The following is a 22,034-nucleotide window of genomic DNA, read 5'->3' as shown; positions in this document are numbered from 1 at the left end:
CATGGGGTCGCAAAGAGTTGGACATGACTCAGCTACTGAACTGAACTGAACTGAACATCTCCAGAATTCTATGTTGTCCTTAGTACTCTTTAAAAAATATATTAACAAAAAACAAATGAAACCCCAAAATGCATAGCACAATCTAAGGTGAACATTCTTGTCACCACCATTGGATCAAGAAATAGAATCTTGCCATCTACTTCAAAAGCCCCATACATGGGCCCCTTTCTAATCACAACCCTCCCCAGATCCTGATTTTTTAATGACCATCCAAATGTATATCCCTAAACTGAACTTTAGTCTTGCCCATTCCAAGTTGATATATCCCTAAATCTCTTTCAACTCTTATCTCTCCCTCTACCCCTTTACCCAATCTGTTGAAGAATGCTTTTGACTTGCACAAATGCCCAGTCTGAATTTTACTGATTGCATATTCTCGATGTAGTTTGACATGTTTCTCTGCCCCCTAAATTTCCTGCAAATATGTAGCTGCATTCAGAGACTGGATTAGACTCAGGTTTGATCCCTTTTGGCAAGACTAAAAGCAATGTTTGGCAAGACTGCAGGAAGCACACCATGCCTTTTTAAGATTTTAATGTCTACTGATGTCTAATATCCATATCTACTAATTCACCAAGGGTTCCTGAATGATGATGTTCTAATTAAAGGATTAACAAACAATGGCCTGTAGACTAAATCTGTCAAACTTCCCCTGTTTTTATAAATAAAATATTATTGTCAGGAAGTGACAGTTAGTCCTGAAATGCCAAATCCCGTCTCTTTGTATGCACCAGGCCTCCAGTCCCCTCTGAGGTCCTGGAATCTGCCTGGGACCAGATTAGGGTACAGTTTCCCAAAAGTCACAGACTTTTGAATATATAGACTTTCATCCTTCTCCTTGAGATAGCAAGGACTCTCCTTTCACTCTCCTTGCTTCCAGCTATCCCACCCTGGAACACTTAACCTCTCTCCGTAGCTTCAGAATAATCCCCTCTAAGACGCTCAATCTTTTGGAAACCAAACCTCAGACAGCAGGCTGCCTTAGGTAACTTCTTCTACCTTCTGAGGTGGGAAACCCGAAGTCTGTCCACCCGCTTAGCACAAGGAGGGAAAATCCCAAGAATAAACAACAACAGCAACAAAAGACTGTCGTTCTTTCTAATCCTCCCACAACAGCAGAAGCAAAATACAGCATCTCAATAAATTTTCCTGCCACAACTTCTCTGCTCCCATATACAAAAGAAAGGGTTATCTTGACTTCTCTGGTAGTTCAGTGGATAAGAATCTGCCACAATGACAGATTGGTCCATGACTGGGAAGAGTCCACACACTGCTGAGCAACTAAGGCGGTGTACCACAACTGCTGAGCCCACACCCTAAAGCCCATAAGCTGCAACTACTGAAGCCCATGCGCCTAGAGCTTGTGCTCTGCAACAAGGGAAGCCACTGCAGTGGGAAGACTGCACGTCATGATGAAGAGCAGCCCCTGCTCACTGCAACTAGAGAAAGCCCGCGTAGTGACGGGGACCCAGCCCAACCAAAAAGCAATCAATTAATTAATTTAAAAAATAAAAAAGAAAGGGTTATCTGGTTATTCCACATCTTTATGAATCCCCTTTTCTTGCAAATAATGGAAAACTCACTCAAATTCATTGAAGGAAAATAGGGAGTCTATTAAAAGGACCCAAGGGCAGGAGTAGCATGTCCTCACTCATGAGGAATGAGAGCCAGGACCAGGAGAGCTGCCTCTAAGCATCATCAGCCCTCACTGATTGTACCCCTATTGTGCCTCTTGTTTTGCATCTGCTCTATTCTCCTTCCTTTGCAAACCACCTCTCCTTGTTTCTTGTCCCCATGACAGAAAGCACCCATCCTGTGGCTCCCAGTTTCTGTCTTCTCAATACAAGATCCCAGCAGATATTCACTGGTATCTCTCAAAGGTCAAAGTTACTAGATGAACAAATCTGCTGGCTCCACCTCTGGAGTTTGCAGACATTCCTTCCACTCATGTCCTATTGGCCAAAACTTATTCAAATGACCACACCTAGCTATCAGGGAAGCTAGATTATGTGGTCTCTAACTAGATGATCATAGGCTCGGTGGGATCTATTACTAAAAGGAAAAGGATGGGGGGTGGAGTGGGGAGGATAGCTCCTAGAGATAGTTAGCTGCCTTTCCATACAGTTCATATCAAATATTTAGTTGTTTAAGACAAAGATGGATATGGCACTTCTTGAAGATAAGGCCAATGAAATGGGATAGATCTCACTCATGCAGGGAGCTATAACGAAAGAGAAAGTGACACCAACAGGAAATATTGCGTGATCTCTCTTATACATGGAATTGTGGAAGAGGAATGTCATGTGCCATTTCAGTAAACAAAGGATGTTGCAATCATGAAGCCATCAGGCACTGCAGTCACCCCTGCTGGTGTACCCTGAGGAAAGTTCAGGATGGAGAAAAACAGGGTACTGGTCCTGGATAGTTAAGGTACATGTCAAAGGAATCATTTCAATAAGCCCAAACTCTTGCATCTTCTATTTCTTTGCACTGATCACTGAGGAAGGCTTTCTTACCTCTCCTTGCTATTCTTTGGAACTCTGCATTCAAATGGGTATATCTTTCCTTTTCTCCTTTGCCTTTAGCTTCTCTTCTCAGCTATTTGTAAGGCCTCCTCAGACAGCCATTTTGCCTTTATGCATTCCTTTTTCTTGGGGATGATCTTGATCACTGCCTCCTATACAATGTCATGAACCTCTGTCCATAGTTCTTCAGGTACTTTGTCTATCAGATCTTATCCCTTGAATTTATTTGTCACTTCTACTGTATAATCGCAAGGGATTTGATTTAGGTCATACCTGGATAGTCTAATGGTTTTCCTACTTTCTTCAATTTAAGTCTGAATTTCACAATAAGGAGTTCATGATCTGAGCCACAGTCAGCTCCAGGTCTTGTTTTTACTGACTGTATAAAGCTTCTCCATATTTGGCTGCAAAGAATATAATCAACCTGATTTTGGTATTGACCATCTGGATCTGGTGATATCCATGTGTAGAGTTTTCTAAATCTTCTCTTGTCTTGTGTTGTTCTCTTGTGTATTGTCTCTTGTGTGGTGTTCTGCTTTATTGACTATGCCAAAGCCTTTGACTGCGTTGATCACAACAAACTATGGAGAATTCTTCAAGAGATGGGAATTCCAGACCACCTTATCTGCCTCCTGAGAAATCTGTACAGGTCAAGAAGCAACAGTTAGAACCTGACATGTAACAACAAACTAGTTCCAAATTGGGAAAGGAGTACATCAAGGCTGTATAGTGTCACTCTGTATATTTAAATTAAATGCAGAGTACATCATGCAAAATGCCGGGCTGGATGAAGTACAAGCTGGAATCAAGATTGCTGGAAGAAATATCAATAACCTCACATATGATGACACCACACTTGTGGCAGAAAGAGCCTCTTGATAAAAGTAAAAGAGGAGAGTGAAAAAGTTGGCTTAAAACTCAACATTCAGAAAACTAAGATCATAGCATCCAGTCCCATTACTCCATGGTAAATAGATGGGGAAACAACAGAGACAGTGACAGAATTTATTTTCTTGGGCTCCAAAATCACTGGAGATGGTGACTGCAGCCATGAAATAAAAAGTTGCTCGCTCCTTGGAAGAAAAGTTATGACCAACCTAGAAATTGTATGAGAAAGTAGAGACATTACTTTGCTGACAAAGGTCCATCTAGTTAAAACTATGGTTTTTCCAGTAATCATGTATGGATATGAGAGTTGGCTTATAAAAAAACATTGCTTTTAGTCTTGCCAAAAGGGATCAAACCTGAGTCTAATCCAGTCTCTGAATGCAGCTACATGTTTGCAGGAAATTTAGGGGGCAGAGAAACATGTCAAACTACATCGAGAATATGCAATCAGTAAAATTCAGACTGGGCATTTGTGCAAGTCAAAAGCATTCTTCAACAGATTGGGTAAAGGGGTAGAGGGAGAGATAAGAGTTGAAAGAGATTTAGGGATATATCAACTTGGAATGGGCAAGACTAAAGTTCAGTTTAGGGATATACATTTGGATGGTCATTAAAAAATCAGGATCTGGGGAGGGTTGTGATTAGAAAGGGGCCCATGTATGGGGCTTTTGAAGTAGATGGCAAGATTCTATTTCTTGATCCAATGGTGGTGACAAGAATGTTCATCTTAGATTGTGCTATGCATTTTGGAGTGGGTTGCCATTTATGGATGGAGGATAGCTCCTGTTTTTGCATGTCCAACACCTCATGTTTGCTAAAGGAACTGCCCCTCCCCCTGGTTGTATGGCGATCACACTGTTTCTCCCAATCCCTTCTTTTAGGAGTGGGCAAGTGACACCAATCCAGACAGTCATGATACCTATTTCCCCTTCCCACAATTATTTGTCCAGGGGAAAGGCATGTGACCCATGGAAGGCCAATCAGAGACTTAGAATGACATTTGGTACATGGATACTTTGTCTTCCTCTCTGATCAAGGGCTGTTAAGGACCACAGAAGTTCACTTTGCTGTTAGCAATTCTTCCCACAACTTAGAGAGAGCTCCCTTGATATTGAAGCCACACAGAAGAGCAGAGCTGGGGCATGGAGAGACACAGGACCCTAACAACAACACTTGAGCACATGAATCTAGCTATATTCCTTTTAAAATATATACTTACTTTTATTTATTTATTTAACTGTGCCAGATCTTAGTTGCATCATGCAAACTCTTAGTTGCAGCATGTGGGATCTAGTACACAATGAGGGATTGAACCCGGACCCCTGCATTAGGAGCATAAAGTCTTAGCAACTAGGCCACCAGGGAAGTTCCTGAATCTACATATATTCCAAAAGCCAGGACCCTTCCCTGTTACTGAACCAACAGATTTCCTTTTTTTGGTTTGCTTTTTGCCTAAGCTACTTTGAGGTTATATCAATAACCTCAGATATGCAGATGACAGCACCCTTATGGCAGAAAGTGAAGAAGAACTAAAGAGACTCTTGATGAAAGTGAAAGAGGAGAGTGAAAAAGTTGGCTTAAAGCTCAACATTCAGAAAACAAAGATCATGGCATCCGGTCCCATCACTTCATGGGAAATAGATGGGAAAACAGTGGAAACAGTGGCTGACTTTATTTTTTGGGGCTCCAAAATCACTGCAGATGGTGATTGCAGCCATGAAATGAAAAGACACTTACTCTTTGGAAGGAAAGTTATGACCAACCTAGATAGCATATTGAAAAGCAGAGACATTACTTTGCCAACAAAGGTCCATCTAGTCAAGGCTGTGATTTTTCCAGTGGTCATGTATGGATGTGAGAGTCGGACTATAAAGAAAGCTGAGCACTGAAGAATTGATGCTTTTGAACTGTGGTGTTGGAGAAGACTCTTGAGAGTCCCTTGAACTACAAGGAGATCCAACCAGCCCATCCTAAAGGAAATCAGTCCTGGGTGTTCATTGGAAGGACTGATGTTGAAGCTGAAACTCCAATCCTTTGACCACCTGATGCGAAGAGCTGACTCATTTGAAAAGACCCTAATGTTGGGAAAGATTGAAGGCAGGAGGAGAAAGGGACAAGAGGATGAGATAGTTGGATGGCATCACTGACTCGATGGACATGAGTTTGGGTAAACTCCAGGAGTCGGTGATGGACAGGGAGGCCTGGCGTGCTGGATTCATGGGGTCGCAAAGAGTCAGACATGACTGAGCAACTGAACTGAACTGAACTTCGAGTTGGGCTTTGGTTACTTCCAACCAAGTTTCTTGGCCAACACAATGTATATATGAAAAAAAAAGACTAGAAGGAAATGCACTAAAGAATTGTTGTGTTTGGTTAAAGGAATTTTACCCAATAAATAAAGAGTTTTCCTTTACACTTTTGATTCTGTTTGTAATGTTATATTATTTTTTAAATTTCAAAAAAAAAATTTAAGGGAAAAAAAAGCATTTTTGGGGGGGGGGCCCACTGCAGCTACAAATGATCATATTTCATGGTCCACATATATGTAGATTAGGAGTCAAAAACATTTTTAGGAAATTTGCCCAAGGTCACACAGCTGAGGGGCTGAGATGCAAATTCAGATCCTCCAAAGCCAATGCTACAAATCAATCTTCTTCCCCATTCAAAGAGAAAATTTCATGGGCATAAGGATACAGAAAATGTATAATCATCCAACTGTGTTTGGTAACACTCTTGTAATAGCTGACACTTTAGAAAATTAATTTCTTCTGTATAGTATTCATTTCAGTTTTAGCATATGTATTATAATTATTTCCTATTATTGCATAACAAATTATCACAAATTTAATGGCTTGAAACAACACATTTATTTACAGAGAAAGACAAATAAAGTATGTTAGCATTTATACATGGATCTGAAAACTGAACCAGGAAATTCCCTGGTGATCCAGTGGTTAGGGTTCCATGCTTCCACTGCAGGGGGCATCAGTTCAGTCCCTGGCTGGGGCACTAAGATCCCACATGCCCTGTGGCACAGTCAAAAATAAAAATAAAACAGACTGGTGGATACAACAAAAAAGAAACAGACTCACAGACATAGAAAACAAACTAGTGGTTACCAGTGGAAAGAGGGAAGTGGGGAGGGGCAAGATTGAGGCAGTGGATTAAGAGTTATAAACTATTATATATAAAATAAACCACAAGGATATATTGTACAGCACAGAGAATATGGCCAATATTTTATAACTATAAATGCAGTATTATTTTTACAAATTGTGAATCACTATATTGTACACCTGAAACTTAATAGCATTATAAATCAACTATACCTCAATAAGAAAATAAAAAACTCCCACACTTATTTTCTCATAATTCTGGAGGTCAGAAGTCTGAAATGGGTCTCTCTGGGCTAAAATCAAAATGTTGGCAGGACTGTTCCTTCTGAAGTCTCTGGAAAAGAATCTTTCTCTTGCCTTTTCTAATTTCTAGAGGTCACCTGAATTTCTTAGCTCATGGTGACTTTCCTCCCTTTTCAAAGCCAGCAATCTAACATACTATAATATTTCTCTGACCATGATATTCCTACCTCCCTTTTTAAAAGAACTTTGTGAATACTTTGAACCCACTTGGATTATTTAGGATACTCTCCCCATTTCAAAATCCTTAATTTACATTTGCATTTGCAAAGTCCCTTTTGCCATGTAAGATAACACATGCCCAGGTTCCAGGAGTTAGGATGTGGAGATCTTTAGGGATCATTATTCTGCCTACCACAATTTATATAACTACAAAATTTACTTGGAACATGTACCAAAAAAATTACCCACAATTCTCTGTTATCCTAACACAATCACTAATGATATCTTTCTGCAACTCTTTCCAATCTATTTTTATTTTTAAATATTTATTTATCTTAATTGGAGGATAATTACTTTACAATATTGTGATGGTATCTGCCATACATCAGTATGAATCGGCTATAGGTATACATGTGTCCCCTCCATCCTAAACGCCCCTCCCACATCCCTCCCCACCCTACCCCTTCAGGTTGTCACAGATTCAGTCTATTTTTCTATCTGGGCTTTCCATAATTAGAGTTATACCATGCTGTGTCTGACTTTTTCACCTGATGTATACACCACAAGCCTTTTCCTGAGCTGCAGCAAGGTCTTTGTGATACCCATCAGCAATGGCTGCAAACATTCCACAGAATGGATATGCTGTTGTTTACTTAACCGGTGCCCTATTGTTAGATGTTTAGGTTGACATTTAGGATGCTTCCATCTTTTCACTCTTACACACAATGAGGAGATGAACATATGCATACAGATCTTTCTAAATTTATGAATTCTTTCAGATAGACTCTCAGAGATGGAATTACCAAGCCTAGGGAAATACACAGTTTGACACCAACAAATTGAAACCAATGTCTTTTCTTTTGATTTTAGTATTTCTGGTTTTGGTTTATTAGCATCTTAGAAGAATATAATTGTCCAATATATTGAAGTCTAATTACGTTGGACTGTTTTGATGTGGTTTAACTATTATGAGAGTCATTTCTGAATGTTGAAGGGGAGTTGAATAGTCTGTTCCTGAAATGGCACTATGTAATTTCCACTTTGGAGAATACTCAATTCTAAGTTGAGATTCCTAGTAGAATAAACTTAATTTTCCCACAACTCCAGTGCCTATTAAAATTTTTGGTGTGGTTTTCTTTTCAAAAACTCCTAATTGTTTTTGGAAACTTGGATGTAAGGGTAGCACATTATAGATTATTGGCACATAAAATTGTTTCTAAAGTAACTGCCTACGTATTTGTTTAAAAATACTAAAAAAAGGTAGGGATTCATAGGTGACTCAGCAGTAAAGAATCCACCTGCCAATAAAGGAGACACGGATTTGATCATCCCTAGGTAGGGAAGATCCCCCGGAGAAGGAAATGGCAACCTATTCCAGTATTCTTGCCTGGAAATCCCATGGACAGAGGAGCCTGGCGGACTACTGTCCATGGGGTCACAAGAGTCCGACATGACTGGGCACAGCACAGCAGCCCAGTAAAACCAAGTTTCTCTGCTGAGTTTATGATTAATGCATCCATCTAAAACTTTATTTCCTTTCTTGTCGTGCTCTATTCCTCTTAAGATTGAGGAGTTATCACAGAAAAGTGGGGACTGAAACTGAGCAGTACCCTGCAGGAACCTCCGGGTACAAACACCCCTCTGGGTCCCCTGATTTTTGTTTGTAGGGGAGAGACAAAGAAAAAAGTGTTAATATTCTAGGCCTTCCCCAAGTTCCAAAGAGCAGGCTCTAGCAGTTAACAGGATGGCAGAATTACAGGATGACTAGTTGCTCTTGAAGGAACACAGATAACAATCTGATGCCTATTTCTTCTACAGAAACTAAGACCCCCACCCAGGTGGAGGATGGTGACTATAAGCTGATCACAAGCACACAGACTCCAGACTGATTGGAACCAGAAGGTTGAGATTCCCAAGACATCACCCTGTCATCTTATCCCCAACCAATCAAAAGAAAGTCACACACATTCTGCAGCCCTTGCCCCAAATTTTACCTGTAAAAATTCTTCCCCTGAAATGATTGGAGAGGTCCAGTCTTTTCAGCATGAGCTGCCTGTTCTCCTTGCATTAGACCTTCCTCTGCTCCAAACTCCAACATTTCAGATTGTTTGGCCTCAGTGTACACTGGGCTCATGAACTTGGATTGGACAACAAAAATACATTCCCAAAGGTTACAGTGATTTCAGAGCCACCAATGGTGAAGGCAAAGACTCATTTCACTGCAGCCCATCAATTGCTGTCGCTCCAGGAACTTGAATTCCAAACTGCTGACAAATGTCATTTGACGTAATCTCTGTATCCTGTTTGCCCTCTGGGGAAATTTGCTCCTAGTTACCACATTTGAAATAAACTGCAAGTGTCATGATTTCTCAGGTACGTTTTTATTGGTCATAACCAAATCAGCTTGTCAACTAATTCAACTCTTTCGTCCAAAGACACATGAAGTTAGAAACCATCTTCTCAGTAACAAAATTTTTTAACAGTTTGATAGGAGAGAGAGCACCAACCTGCAATACAGCAGCCGTGGAGCACATTTGGAACATGTTAACATTCTTCTTTATCTCTTTTAGCTGTGCCTGGCTGAACCCACCTGGGGGGCTTCAAGCTGCCTACCCTCCTGAACCCTCCAGGACAGAGGGGCTTGACCTCCCAGTCCCTGAGAAGCAAGCCATCTCAGGCAGCTGGGACAACACGGAGAATGAAAGTCAGCTCGGTACCTAGGCTTGTGGCAGCCTCTGCTCCCGAGTTAAAGCTTTTTCTGAAAATGATAATAACATGATGCTATTATCATATAAATGATCAAATAACATGAAAGCCAAAATCTTGGCTTTCTCTGCCCACCAAAGTTGAATGAAAAATACAGAGACAGAGTTTGGAGGAAATAGAAAGGTGGCTTTAATTCTCAGTCAGCGGAGAGGGGAACTCAGTAGGCTTATGCCTCAAGAACTGTGCCCTGTCCACCCATGAGGTGTCTAGGGGCTTCTATAAGATGAGGAACAAAGATGTTAGGATCTTGATTTCTTCCTCTTGCATTGTTTCAAAGACTGGCATTATTTCATAGGCTGGTGTCAGTAACTCAGGATTTGAGTCTGGCAGTTCGGTGGCTCCGTGGCCTTCTTTCCGATATGTAACTACAAAGGGAAGGGTGTTGTAAGGGTAAACACCAGACACAGGATGTATTCAGCATAGAGTCAAAAGAAAATAGATGTGAAGTGTAGCTCCTGCAGAGTTAGGGGGTGGAAAAGCAAGCTTAGGTACAGACATGCAGAGTTAGGAGCAGTTAAAGTGAAAAAAAAAAAAAAAAAAACTAGGAATGTTCAGGCCTGCTCACAGTTCTCTTTATCTTCTTTGTTCTCATGAAAGGGAAAGAAAAAAACCTCATTTCTCTCTCTCTCTCTTTTTTTTCCTTTTCACTGCAGTAATGACAGTGATACTAACAACAGTAATCAACATCCCCCTTGCAAGTGCTAAGGTTCAGGCAGTGTACTAAGTACCATATACGCATCATCTCATTTCTCCTTACAAGAACCCTAAAAGCCATCTGCTATCACAACCTTTTTAAAGATAAAGAAATTGAGGCTCAGAGAACTTAAGGAACTTGTCCCAGGTCACACAACTAAAAATTGACAAAGCCAGGGTGTGGAGCCAGATTTTGTTAGACTCCAGAGAAAGATTCTTGACTCCCCTATTAGGTGGTGGTGGTGTTCAGTCACTCAGTCGTGTCTGACTCTTTGCGACCCCGTGACTGCAGCATGTTAGGTGGTGTTACATGCTGAAAATATCCACAACACATTGTCTTAGTGTGTTATTCATCAGAACGCACTAGGGAAAAGCCGCCTGGTGCCTTTCTGTAATCAAAGAAAAGGGAGTGCCCACTGAACAACAGCAGGGCCTTGGGAGAGAACCACAGAGATGAGGAGGCATTTGTACCTTGCTCACAAATTCTTTTACTGTCTGACCTTTCTCATCTGGAAAATAACACAAGGAGATGGATGTGTACTTGGGTTCAGGGTCCTGGTTTGTCTCCCAGCACAGAGGACCACCTCCTGAACTTCTGGACTCTCACGTCTTGGCATTCCTCCAGCATTCCCCTAGCTTGAGTGAGGCCTGGACTGGGGGGCCCTGGGCCCTAGGCCAGACAGACGCTCAGAGGGAAGGCCTTGGCTGATGGCTCTGAGTGCAGGTCTCTGAGCCCAGACACACACACCCCAGCACAGATCTGGGGTAGGCAGAGGCAGATGTTAACCTCTTCTGCCTCCAGGGCCCTCAGGCCCATCTTCAGGTTCTAAAGTCCATCTCAGATAGCAGATTGTGACTTCCATCCTTTGGGCTTCCCTGGTGGCTCAGAGGTTAAAGCGTCTGCCTGCAGTGTGAGAGACCGGGGTTCGATCCCTGGGTCGGGAAGATCCCCTGGAGAAGGAAATGGCAACCCACTCCAGTATTCTTGCCTGGAGAATCCCATCCTTTCTAATCACACCCTCCGTCCTTATGGCTGCTGCTGCTGCTAAGTCACTTCAGTCGTATCCGACTCTGTGCGACCCCATAGACGGCAGCCCACCAGGCTCCCCCGTCCCTGGGATTCTCTAGGCAAGAACACTGGAGTGGGTTGCCATTTCCTTCTCCAATGCATGAAAGTGAAAAGTGAAAGTGAAGTCGCTCAGTCTTGTCCAACTCCTAGCGACCCCATGGACTGCAGCCTACCAGCCCCTCCGTCCATGGGATTTTCCAGGCAAGAGTACTGGAGTGGGTTGCCATTATGGCTGCTTTCTCTGTTAATTCTTCTGCAGCACCTGCTCTGTCCTTCAGTCATAGAGAGTGCTCTCACTGCTGTTGTTGGCAGTATTAGTAGCGATGGCAGCAGTAGCAGTAATACCAGTGATGTTGGATGGAATAATAACTGCTGTGGGACTTCCCTGGTGGTCCAGTGGTTGGCCTTCCATTGCAGGGGTCATGGGTTCGACCCCTGGTCAGGATACTAAGATCCCACATGCTGTGGGGCAATTAAACCCACATGCCACAACTAGAGAGCCCATGAGAGCCTGTGTGCTGCAACTAGAGAGAAGTCCTTGTGTCCCAGCAAAGATCCCATATGCCACAGGTAGGATCCAATGCAGCCAAAAGTAAATAAATAGAAAGAAAACAGACAAGTCATACCATAGGAGGAAATCTTCGCATACCTTATATATGAATTAAAAACTTGTGTCCAGAATACATAAAATCTAAAACAAAAGAATAACTGCCACCACTCTTTATTGAGCCCTTGCTATGTTCCAGGCAGTATGCAGAGTTTCCACATTAGTTTATTTCTCCTGCACAATGGCCTTGGGCAAAGTCAGTTAATTCTCCCATTTTACAGAGGAGGAAATGGGCCTCTGAGATATTGCAGAATGTAGCAGAGCTGAACTTTGAATCCAGGGCTGGTTGTCTCCAAGGCCCACGCTCTTAACTGCCTGTCTACTCCCTTTTTATGGGAAGTTTTCTCCTGTCTACCAGGATGTGTGCTAGTTGACTTTGAACTTGATCATAAGTCCTCTGCATTAGTTTCCTACTTGGATAACTAATTGCCACAATTTGGTGGCTTAAAACAGCAATTTATTATTTTAAAATTCTAGAGGTCAGAAGACTGAAATGGGTCTTACGGAGCTAAAATCAAAGATACCAGCTGGGCTGCATTTTCTCTGGAGGCTTTGGGGAGAATCCATTTCCTTGCCTTTCCAGCTTCTGTATGAAAGTATTAGTAGCTTAGTTGTGTCTGACTCTTTGTGACCCTATGGACTGCAGCCCACTAGGCTCCTCTGTCCATGGGATTCTCCAGGCAAGAATACTAGAGTGGGTAGTCATTTCCTTCTCCAGGGGATCTTCCGGACCTAGGGATCAAACCTGGGTCTCCTGCAGTGCAGACAGAATCTTCCCTGTCTGAGCCACCAGGGCAGACCCAAGAAACTAGAAGCTGCATTCTTTGGCTCATGACCTCTTCCTCCATCTTCAAAGCACATCATTTCAATCTCTGCTTTTGCCATCGCATCTACTTTTTCTCTGACCTTTGATTACTTTGGGCTTATCTGGATTAACCCAGGATTATTTTCCCATTTCAAGATCCTTAATCATACCTGTTTACAGTGCCTCTTGCCATATAAGGTAACAAATTTACAGGCTTAGGGATTAGGATATGAACATCTATAGGGCACCATTATTCTATCACACCCACCAAGAGCCAATTTCCTCAACTCAAACCCAGACAAGAAGAGAATAGCCCATTGAGTGGGTAGCACCCGCCTAACCTCCCCTCAGATGCTCCCTTGCCAGGGTCAGGGAACTTGGATATGGGCTTGGTCTGTAGAAAGATGTGTCCAGACCAGAGGGACAGAATGAAAAGAGCTAGTCGGTCACCCACAGAATAATAGAGTTGGGCAGAGTTAGAAGAGCAATAGGGCTGCTTCCCAGGTGCTGCTGCTGCTGCTGCTAAGTCGCTTCAGTTGTGTCCGACTCTGTGCGACCCCATAGACGGCAGCCCACCAGGCTCCCCCGTCCCTGGGATTCTCCAGGCAAGAACACTGGAGTGGGTTGCCATTTCCTTCTCCAATGCATGAAAGTGAAGTCACTCAGTCATGTCCGACTCCTAGCGACCCCATGGACTGCAGCCCCCCAGGCCCCTCCGTCTATGGGATTTTCCAGGCAAGAGTACTGGAGTGGGGTGCCATTGCCTTCTCCAGCTTCCTAGGTGACTCAGTGGTAAATAATCCTCCTGCCAATGCAGGAAATGTGGTGCCACGGATTTAATGACTGGGTTGAGAAGATTCCCTGGAGAAAGGAATGGTAACCCACTCCAGTATACTTGCCTGGAGAATCCCATGGACAGAGGAGCCTGACAGGCTACACTCTATGGGGTGGCAAAAAGTAGGACACTACTTCACAACTGAACGACAACAACAGAGGCGATAGAGAAGGCATTCAGTCCATTTTGCCACTGCAGGCTTCCCCTCCACAATATTTTTGACAGACCCTTGTTAGAACACCTTCGGGAACAGAAACCTCACTCCTTTACAAGACAGCCAGTCCCCCAGCTGGCAGCTCCAGTTGTTAAAACTTCTTCCTTAATGTAAGCCTTCCTCCCCAGAAACATCCCCATTGGCCCTGGCTCTAGTGACGCTGAACAAGCCCTCCCTTTCTTCGGGATGTGATAGCCTCAAGGGCAATGAAGACCTTGAAGGGTGTTTCTGTGAAATCAAAGGCACCAGAGGCACCTGGGGTGTCTCTATGACATCAGTGTCTGTACTCTGGGTGCCATCAGAGTCCTGTGTGCCTATGGACAATACCCAGTCTGGTGCCTGCCACATAATAGTGGGCTCTTAAAAGCAGTGCCCTGAACTGTTGTCAAACAGCAGAGCTGGTTCCACCTTGAAAGAGGAGAATGGAAGCAAGTTTGGAAGCCCAGCCAGGAAACGCAGATTCTCCTCTTTAAAGCAGCTGCCACAATTGAGATTCTGGAAACAAGTGGCAACAATCATATACAGGGGTGGGAGGCTAATCCTCCAGCTTAAATCCAAAGTGAAAGTACTGTTTGGGTCTGATTTTCCTTCATGCTCAGACTGATGGTCTCTGCTGCTGCCTCTGCCTCTCCCCTAGGTCTTCCCTCCTCTTCTGTCTGTTGACACCACTGATCACTTCAGCGCCTGTCCTAGTTCTGTGCTGTTTGCTCTCTATACCATTCTTCCTTTTCCCCAGCTCTGGTCTGCATTATAGGAGGTGACTCCTGCAGGCTGTGTTTCCCAGGCTCCTAGATAAGCTAGTTCCTGGCATATTCAGCCTATGGAAAGCCCTGTAGGGAGATGGAAAAAATCCAGGCTATTTTCCCCTAACACACACACACACCCCACCCCACCCCCACCACCCTGCCCTCCCCCTCCCCCCATCTCTGCTTGATCTCTGTGGTTCCAGCTTCTATTTGTGTCTCTGTTTCCTGTGCCCTGGCAGTCCCCTCCCACTGACCTCTGACCTGGAGGTAGAAATGACTTCCTGCTGTTGCTTATCTCTGAGTTGCATCACCATACCCAGTGGTTTCTTGATTTTTCCATCACTTGTGTAGCCAGTTCTCCTTTTAAATAGCTCTCTCTTTTAACTACTGAAAGTAGTATTTTTTCCAGACCAGATATAGTTCTGTTACCCTTTCAGTTGTCATGCTTAAAGAACCCTATACTGTTCTAGAAGTCCTAAACTCTCTCCCTCAGACTAGGTATTGATATTCCCATATAACAGTCTTGATAACTGATTTTGGTGATTTTTTGGCTGAGCTGGGTCTTAGTTGCTCTCCACAGGCTTTATCTAGTTGTGGCATTGAGGTGCATGGGCTTTGCACTGCAGTGGCTTCTCTTGTTTCAGAGCTTAGGCTCTAGAGCATGGGCTTAGTTGTTCCATGGCATGTGGGATCTTCCTGGACCAGGGATTGAACCCATGTCCCCTGCATTGGAAGGTGGATTCTTCACCACTGAACCACCAGGAAAGTCCCTTGATAGCTAATTTAGAAAATTCCTTTTTTGTTTGCTAAAAATCTCTGAAAAGAAAGATATAGATCCATGAGGCCCACAAAGTGCAAGAGTGGATTCAGTTCCACTCAATTCAACAAATTTTTCCTTAGTTTTCAACATACATTCACTCATTCACCAAATATTCATTGAGCATCCATTACAGTATTTTCTAAGCACTGTAGTAGGACCTGGGGATGCTGCTGTGAGCAAGACAAAGTCTTTGCCTCCATGGAATCTGCATTCTAGTGGAGGAGGAGACAATGAACAAATGAGCAAATGAATTTATAGTACATCAAATGGTGATAAGAGCTACAAAGAAAATATAAAGCTGGGTAAAGGGGTGGGGTATTGTTTTTGCTTTGGCTCCATCCCTTCATTCTTTCTGGAGTTATTTCTCCACTGATCTCCAGTTGCATATTGGGCATCTACTGACCTGGGGAGTTCCTCTTTCAGTATTCTATCATTTTGCCTTTTCATACTGTTCATGGGGTTCTCAAGGCAAGAATACTGAAATGGTTTGCCATTCCCTTCTCCAGTGGACCACATTCTGTCAGACCTCTCCACCATGACCTGCCCGTCTTGGGTGGCCCCACAGGGCATGGCTTAGTTTCACTGAGTTAGACAAGGCTGTGGTCCTAATGTGATCAGATTGATCAGTTTTCTGTGATTATGATTTCAGTGTGTCTGCCCTCTGATGCCCTCTTGTAACACCTACCGTCTTACTTGGGTTTCTCTTACCTTGGATGTGGGGTATCTCTTCACAACTGCTCCAGCAAAGCACGCCATTGCTCCTTACCGTGGACAAGGTGTATCTCCTCACCGCCGCCCCTCCTGACCTTGAACATGGAGTAGTTCCTCTAGGCCCTCCTGTGCCCACGCAGCCACCGCTCCTTGGACGTGGAATTGCTCCTCTCTGCCACCACCCCTAGAAGCAAGGTCCGATGCTGTAAAGAGCAATATTGCATAGGAAATTGGAATGTTAGGTCCATAAATCAGGGCAAATTGGAAGTGGTCAAACAGGAGATGGCAAGAGTGAACATTGACATTATAGGAATCAGCAAACTAAAATGGACTGGAATGGGTGAATTTAACCCAGATGACCATTATATCTACTACTGTGAGCAGGAATCCCTTAGAAGAAATGGAGTAGCCATCATGGTCAACAAAAGAGTCCAGAATGCAGTACTTGGATGCAATCTCAAAAACGACGGAATGATCTCTATTCGTTTCCAAGGCAAATCATTCAATATCACAGTAATCCAAGTCTATGCCCCAACCAGTAATGCTAAAGAAGCTGAAGTTGAACAGTTCTATGAAGACCTACAAGACCTTTTAGAACTAACACCCAAAAAAGATGTCTTTTTCATTATAGGGGGCTGGAATGCAAAAGCAGGAAGTCAAGAAACACCTGGGGTAACAGGCAAATTTGGCCTTGGAATACAGAATGAAGCAAGGCAAAGACTAATAGAGTTTTGCCAAGAGAACACACTGGTCATAACAAATACCCTCTTCCAACAGCACAAGAGAAGACTCTACACATGGACTCACCAGATGGTCAACACCAAAATCAGATTGATTTATTATTTGCAGCCAAAGATGGAGAAGCTCTATACAGTCACCAAAAATAAGACCAGGAGCTGACTGTGGCTCAGATCATGAACTCCTTATTGCCAAATTCAGACTTAAATTGGAGAAAGTAGGGAAAACCACTAGACCATTCAGGTATGACCTGAATCAAATCCCTTATGACTATACAGTGGAAGTGAGAAATAGATTTAAGGGACTAGATCTGATAGATAGAGTGCCTGATGAACTATGGACTGAGGTTCGTGACATTGTACAGGAGACAGGGATCAAAACCATCCCCATGGAAAAGAAATGCAAAAAAGCAAATGGCTGTCTGAGGAGGCCTTACAAATAGCTGTGAAAAGAAGAGAAGCAAAAAGCAAAGGAGAAAAGGAAAGATATAAGCATCTGAATGCAGAGTTCCAAAGAATAGCAAGAAGAGATAAGAAAGCCTTCCTCAGTGATCAATGCAAAGAAATAGAGGAAAACAACAGAATGGGAAAGACTAGAGATCTCTTCAAGAAAATTAGAGATACCAAGGGAACATTTCATGCAAAGATGGGCTCGATAAGGACAGAAATGGTATGGACCTAACAGAAGCAGAAGATAGTAAGAAGAGGTGGCAAAAATACACAGAAGAACTGTACAAAAAAGATCTTCACGACCCAGATAATCACGATGGTGTGATCACTGACCTAGAGCCAGACATCCTGCAATGTGAAGTCAAGTGGACCTTAGGAAGCATCACTATGAACAAAGCTAGTGGAGGTGATGGAATTCCAGTTGAGCTATTCCAAATCTTGAAAAATGATGCTGTGAAAGTGCTTCACTCAATATGCCAACAAATTTGGAAAACTTAGCAGTGGCCACAGGACTGGAAAAGGTCAGTTTTCATTCCAATCCCAAAGAAAGGCAATGCCAAAGAATGCTCAAACTACCACACAATTGCACTCATCTCACACGCTAGTAAAGTAATGCTCAAAATTCTCCAAGTCAGGCTTCAGCAATACGTGAACCATGAACTTCCTGATGTTCAAGCTGGTTTTAGAAAAGGCAGAGGAACCAGAGATCAAATTGCCAACATCTGCTGGATCATGGAAAAAGCAAAAGAGTTCCAGAAAAACATCTATTTCTGCTTTATTGACTATGCCAAAGCCTTTGACTGTGTGGATCACAATAAACTATGGAAACTATTCTGAAAGAGATGGGAATACCAGACCACCTGACCTGCCTCTTGAGAAATCTGTATGCAGGTCAGGAAGCAACAGTTAGAACTGGACATGGAACAACAGACTGGTTCCAAATAGGAAAAGGAGTTCGTCAAGGCTGTATATTGTCACCCTGCTTATTTAACTTACATGCAGAGCACATCATGAGAAACGCTGAGCTGGAGGAAGCACAAGCTGGAATCAAGATTGCCGGGAGAAATATCAATAACCTCAGATATGCAGATGACACCACCCTTAAGGCAGAAAGTGAAGAGAAACTAAAAAGCCTCTTGATGAAAGTGAAAGAGGAGAGTGGAAAAGTTGACTTAAAGCTCAACATTCAGAAAAGGAAGATCATGGCCTCTGGTCCCATCACTTCATGGGAAATAGATGGGGAAACAGTGGAAACAGTGTCAGACTTTATTTTGGGGGGCTCCAAAATCACTGCAGATAGTGACTGCAGCCATGAAATTAACACTTACTCCTTGGAAGAAAAGTTATGACCAACCTAGATAGCATATTCAAAAGCAGAGACATTACTTTGCCAACAAAGGTCCGTCTAGTCAAGGCTGTGGTTTTTCCAGTAGTCATGTATGGATGTGAGAGTTGGACTGTGAAGAAAGCTGAGCGCCAAAGAATTGATGCTTTTGAACTGTGGTGTTGGAGAAGACTCTTGAGAGTCCCTTGGACTGCAAGGAGATCCAACCAGTCCATTCTGAAGGAGATCAGCCCTGGGATTTCTTTGGAAGGAATGATGCTAAAGCTGAAACTGCAGTACTTTGGCCACCTCATGCGAAGAGTTGACTCATTGGAAAAGACTCTGATGCTGGGAGGGATTGGGGGCAGGAGGAAAAGGGGACGACAGAGGATGAGATGGCTGGATGGCATTACCAACTCGATGGACGTGAGTTTGAGTGAACTCCAGGAGATGGTGATGGACAGGGAGGCCTAGCATGCTGCAATTCATGGGGTTGCAAAGAGTCAGACACGACTGAGCGACTGAACTGAACTGAAAGGGGTGGGGAGTGCCTAGGAGGACATTACCCTTTAAGTAGGTGAGCGAAAGGCTCCCTCCAAGGGGTAGTATTTGACCAGAGATCTGACTGCATTGAGGGGGTGAGCCTGGTAGATATCTGAGAGAGGAGTATTGCAGGTAGAGAAAGGAGAAAATACCGAAGTCAATCCCAATCCTTAACATGTTCAAATAACAGCAAGGAGACAAGGATGGTGGAAGTGGAGTTAACATGGGCAAGAGTGACAGAAAATGAAGAAAGAAAGGAGTGGGGAGGAAGAATCACCTGGAGCATTGGGAAGTCAAGGTAAGAACTTTGCTTTCACTCTGGCAGGTTTTGAACAAATGAGCGTTCAGATATGGCTTACATTTTTGAGAAACCACTCTGGCTGCAGCATTGTGATAGACTAGGACTGGGTAAGAATTGAAGCAAGGTGACTATTTAGATAACCAAGAGCCTAGGGAGAGTTGATGATGGCATGGGCCAGGTTGAAGTGCTGGACATGGTCAAATAAAGTTTGATTCTGAATATACCTTATAGGGTAGAGTCAACAGGATTTGCTGATATACCATATAAAAGAAGGGATCACAGATGACTCTTTTTTTCAACATGGGAAATCGAGAGAATACAGTTGCCCTTTGTTAAGATGAGGAAGACTCTGGGAGGAAGGAGCTCAGGAGAAAAGGTTAGAAGTCTGGTTGTGGACATGAGATGCCTGTCAGCCAACCAGGATGTGTCAAGCAGGCCGTTGGATGTGACTGAGTCTTGAATTGATAGGAAAGATCTGAGTTGACGATGTGAAGTTGACCACTGTCAGAGAATAGATGTATTTAATGTCATTAGACTAAATGTGATCACCTAGAGAGACAGTGCAAACAAGAGGAGAGATCTGAGGAATAAGCCCTATGAAGTCCTGCATTTAGAGGTCAGGAAAATGTGGAAGAGCCAGGAGAGGGGGCTGAGAAGTGTGTGTGTGTGTGTGTGTGTGTGTGTGTGTGTGTGTGTGCACACGTGCGTGTATGTGTGTGTATGAGTGAGGTGGTCATGACCATGATCTTGTGTTGACTGCAGTCTGTGTCCGTGCTTGTCTGAAGGTCCTGTAACTGTGGGTTTTTGTGGCAGAGGGAAGCCACATGGACTTGGAATCTGCTTGCAAAATTCAAGGCTTACAGTGTGAGTGAGTTTGGTGAACTCCACAAGAAGCAATTATAAGCTGAGGACATTGACCCCTCCAAGAAGGCCCCATAGACTGAGTTCAAGAACTTCCTCTTGGATCTGAGACCAGTAGCCTCTCCTGGACAGTCAGAATCAGAGTGTCTCCCAAGAAGTCCCCGGCCTGAATTTGAGTTCCTGAGGAGCCTTGCAGCCTGAATTTAATGCATTTTCCCCCAAAAGTCCCACAGCGTCAGTTCACCAGTCACTTCATGAAGATGTCCTTGGAGCATAGGTTCTGAGCTGTTCTCAAAAGTTTCTCAGCCTGGATCCCTCAATGTCCTACTCCCAGACGTGGTCACACATGAGGCTGTCCAGGACAAGCAAGAGCAGTAGAAGAAGGCTTGGGACTGACCTCTGAGGAAAGCCAGCTTTGAGGGGAAGGGCAGGGTGAGGGAGGTAGAGGAGCGGTCAGAGTTGGGAGAGCCATGAGAGCAGGCTGCCATGGGAGTCCTGGGGAAAGCCAGCACAGACATGGCAGGGGGCCATTGGGTTCAGGCACTTAGTCATACTGATGGGGGAAAGGGTCAAATCAGAGGGGTGAGAGGGCTACACTTCAGTGTGTTGAGGAATAACAAGAAATGAGAGAGAGAAAGAGTTGTGTGCCCTTTCGCAAAGCTTGGCCACGAGGGTAGCCTATTCATCCTCAAAGGAGAGCAGTGACAGGGCACCAAGGAGAACACAAGTAACCATGCACCAAAGTGGAGTCGGGAGGACAAGCGAGGAGCCACAAAGCGTAGTTTCTGTAGCTTCCCCTGCCTGGTTTAGGCACCGACAAGCCCGCTTTCTAGCTGCCCTGGGCTGTTTACCTTTGAGGAACCTCTCTGCCTCAGTACAAAGTGACGCAACATGCCAGGAAACCCTCAAATTTTAGAGTTAGCAGCTTTAGGTTTGAGGGTCTACCCAGCTACTTCCTCATTGAGCAACTAAGAGATGTGTTAACCTTGCTCAGTTTCAGTTTTCTCATCTGTGTTTTCGTTGTTGTTGCTTAGTCATGGTTTATTTACAGGAATTAAATGCAACAACACTGTGAATGTAATAAATGCACAGAACTGTACATTTAAAAATGGTTAAATTGGCAAATCTTCTATTATACACACTTTACCACGATCTTTAAAAATTAATAATGGAATATACCAAAAAAGCATGAAACAGTACACTTTAAATGTGTATATTGTATGGTATGTGATTTACATATCAATAAGGCTGTTAAAGAAGGGAAAAAAGTAGAAGCTGTGACAGATTTTATTTTCTTTGGCTCCAAAATCACTGCTGATGGTGACTGCAGCCTTGAAATTAAGAGACACTTGCTTCCTTGAAAGGAAGGAAGGACACACTTCCTTCCTTGGAAGGAAAGCTATGACAAACCTAGACAACATATTAAAAAGCAGAGGCAAAGGTCCATGTAGTCAAAGCTATGGTTATTACAGTAGTCATGTATGGATGTGAGAGCAGGACC

The 22,034-nt window shown here is 43.5% G+C and overlaps 1 protein-coding gene across 1 annotated transcript in view; it reads right to left on the bottom strand.

Moving 5' to 3' along the window:
• HERC1 (HECT and RLD domain containing E3 ubiquitin protein ligase family member 1) overlaps positions 1–9,217 on the bottom strand; it is a 228,712-nt gene extending 219,495 nt beyond the window's left edge. The window contains exon 1 of the mRNA XM_070797433.1: positions 9,046–9,217. The gene's annotated coding sequence lies outside the window, so the exon portion shown is untranslated. The remainder of the gene's footprint in view (positions 1–9,045) is intronic.
• Between the last annotated feature and the right edge of the window lie 12,817 nt (positions 9,218–22,034).

Source organism: Bos indicus, chromosome 10 (assembly GCF_029378745.1).
Source record: "Bos indicus isolate NIAB-ARS_2022 breed Sahiwal x Tharparkar chromosome 10, NIAB-ARS_B.indTharparkar_mat_pri_1.0, whole genome shotgun sequence".
In the NCBI taxonomy this organism is placed as follows: Eukaryota; Metazoa; Chordata; class Mammalia; order Artiodactyla; family Bovidae; genus Bos; species Bos indicus.
Note: the sequence above shows the minus strand (reverse complement) of the source record. Positions and strands in the feature narration are given on the sequence as shown.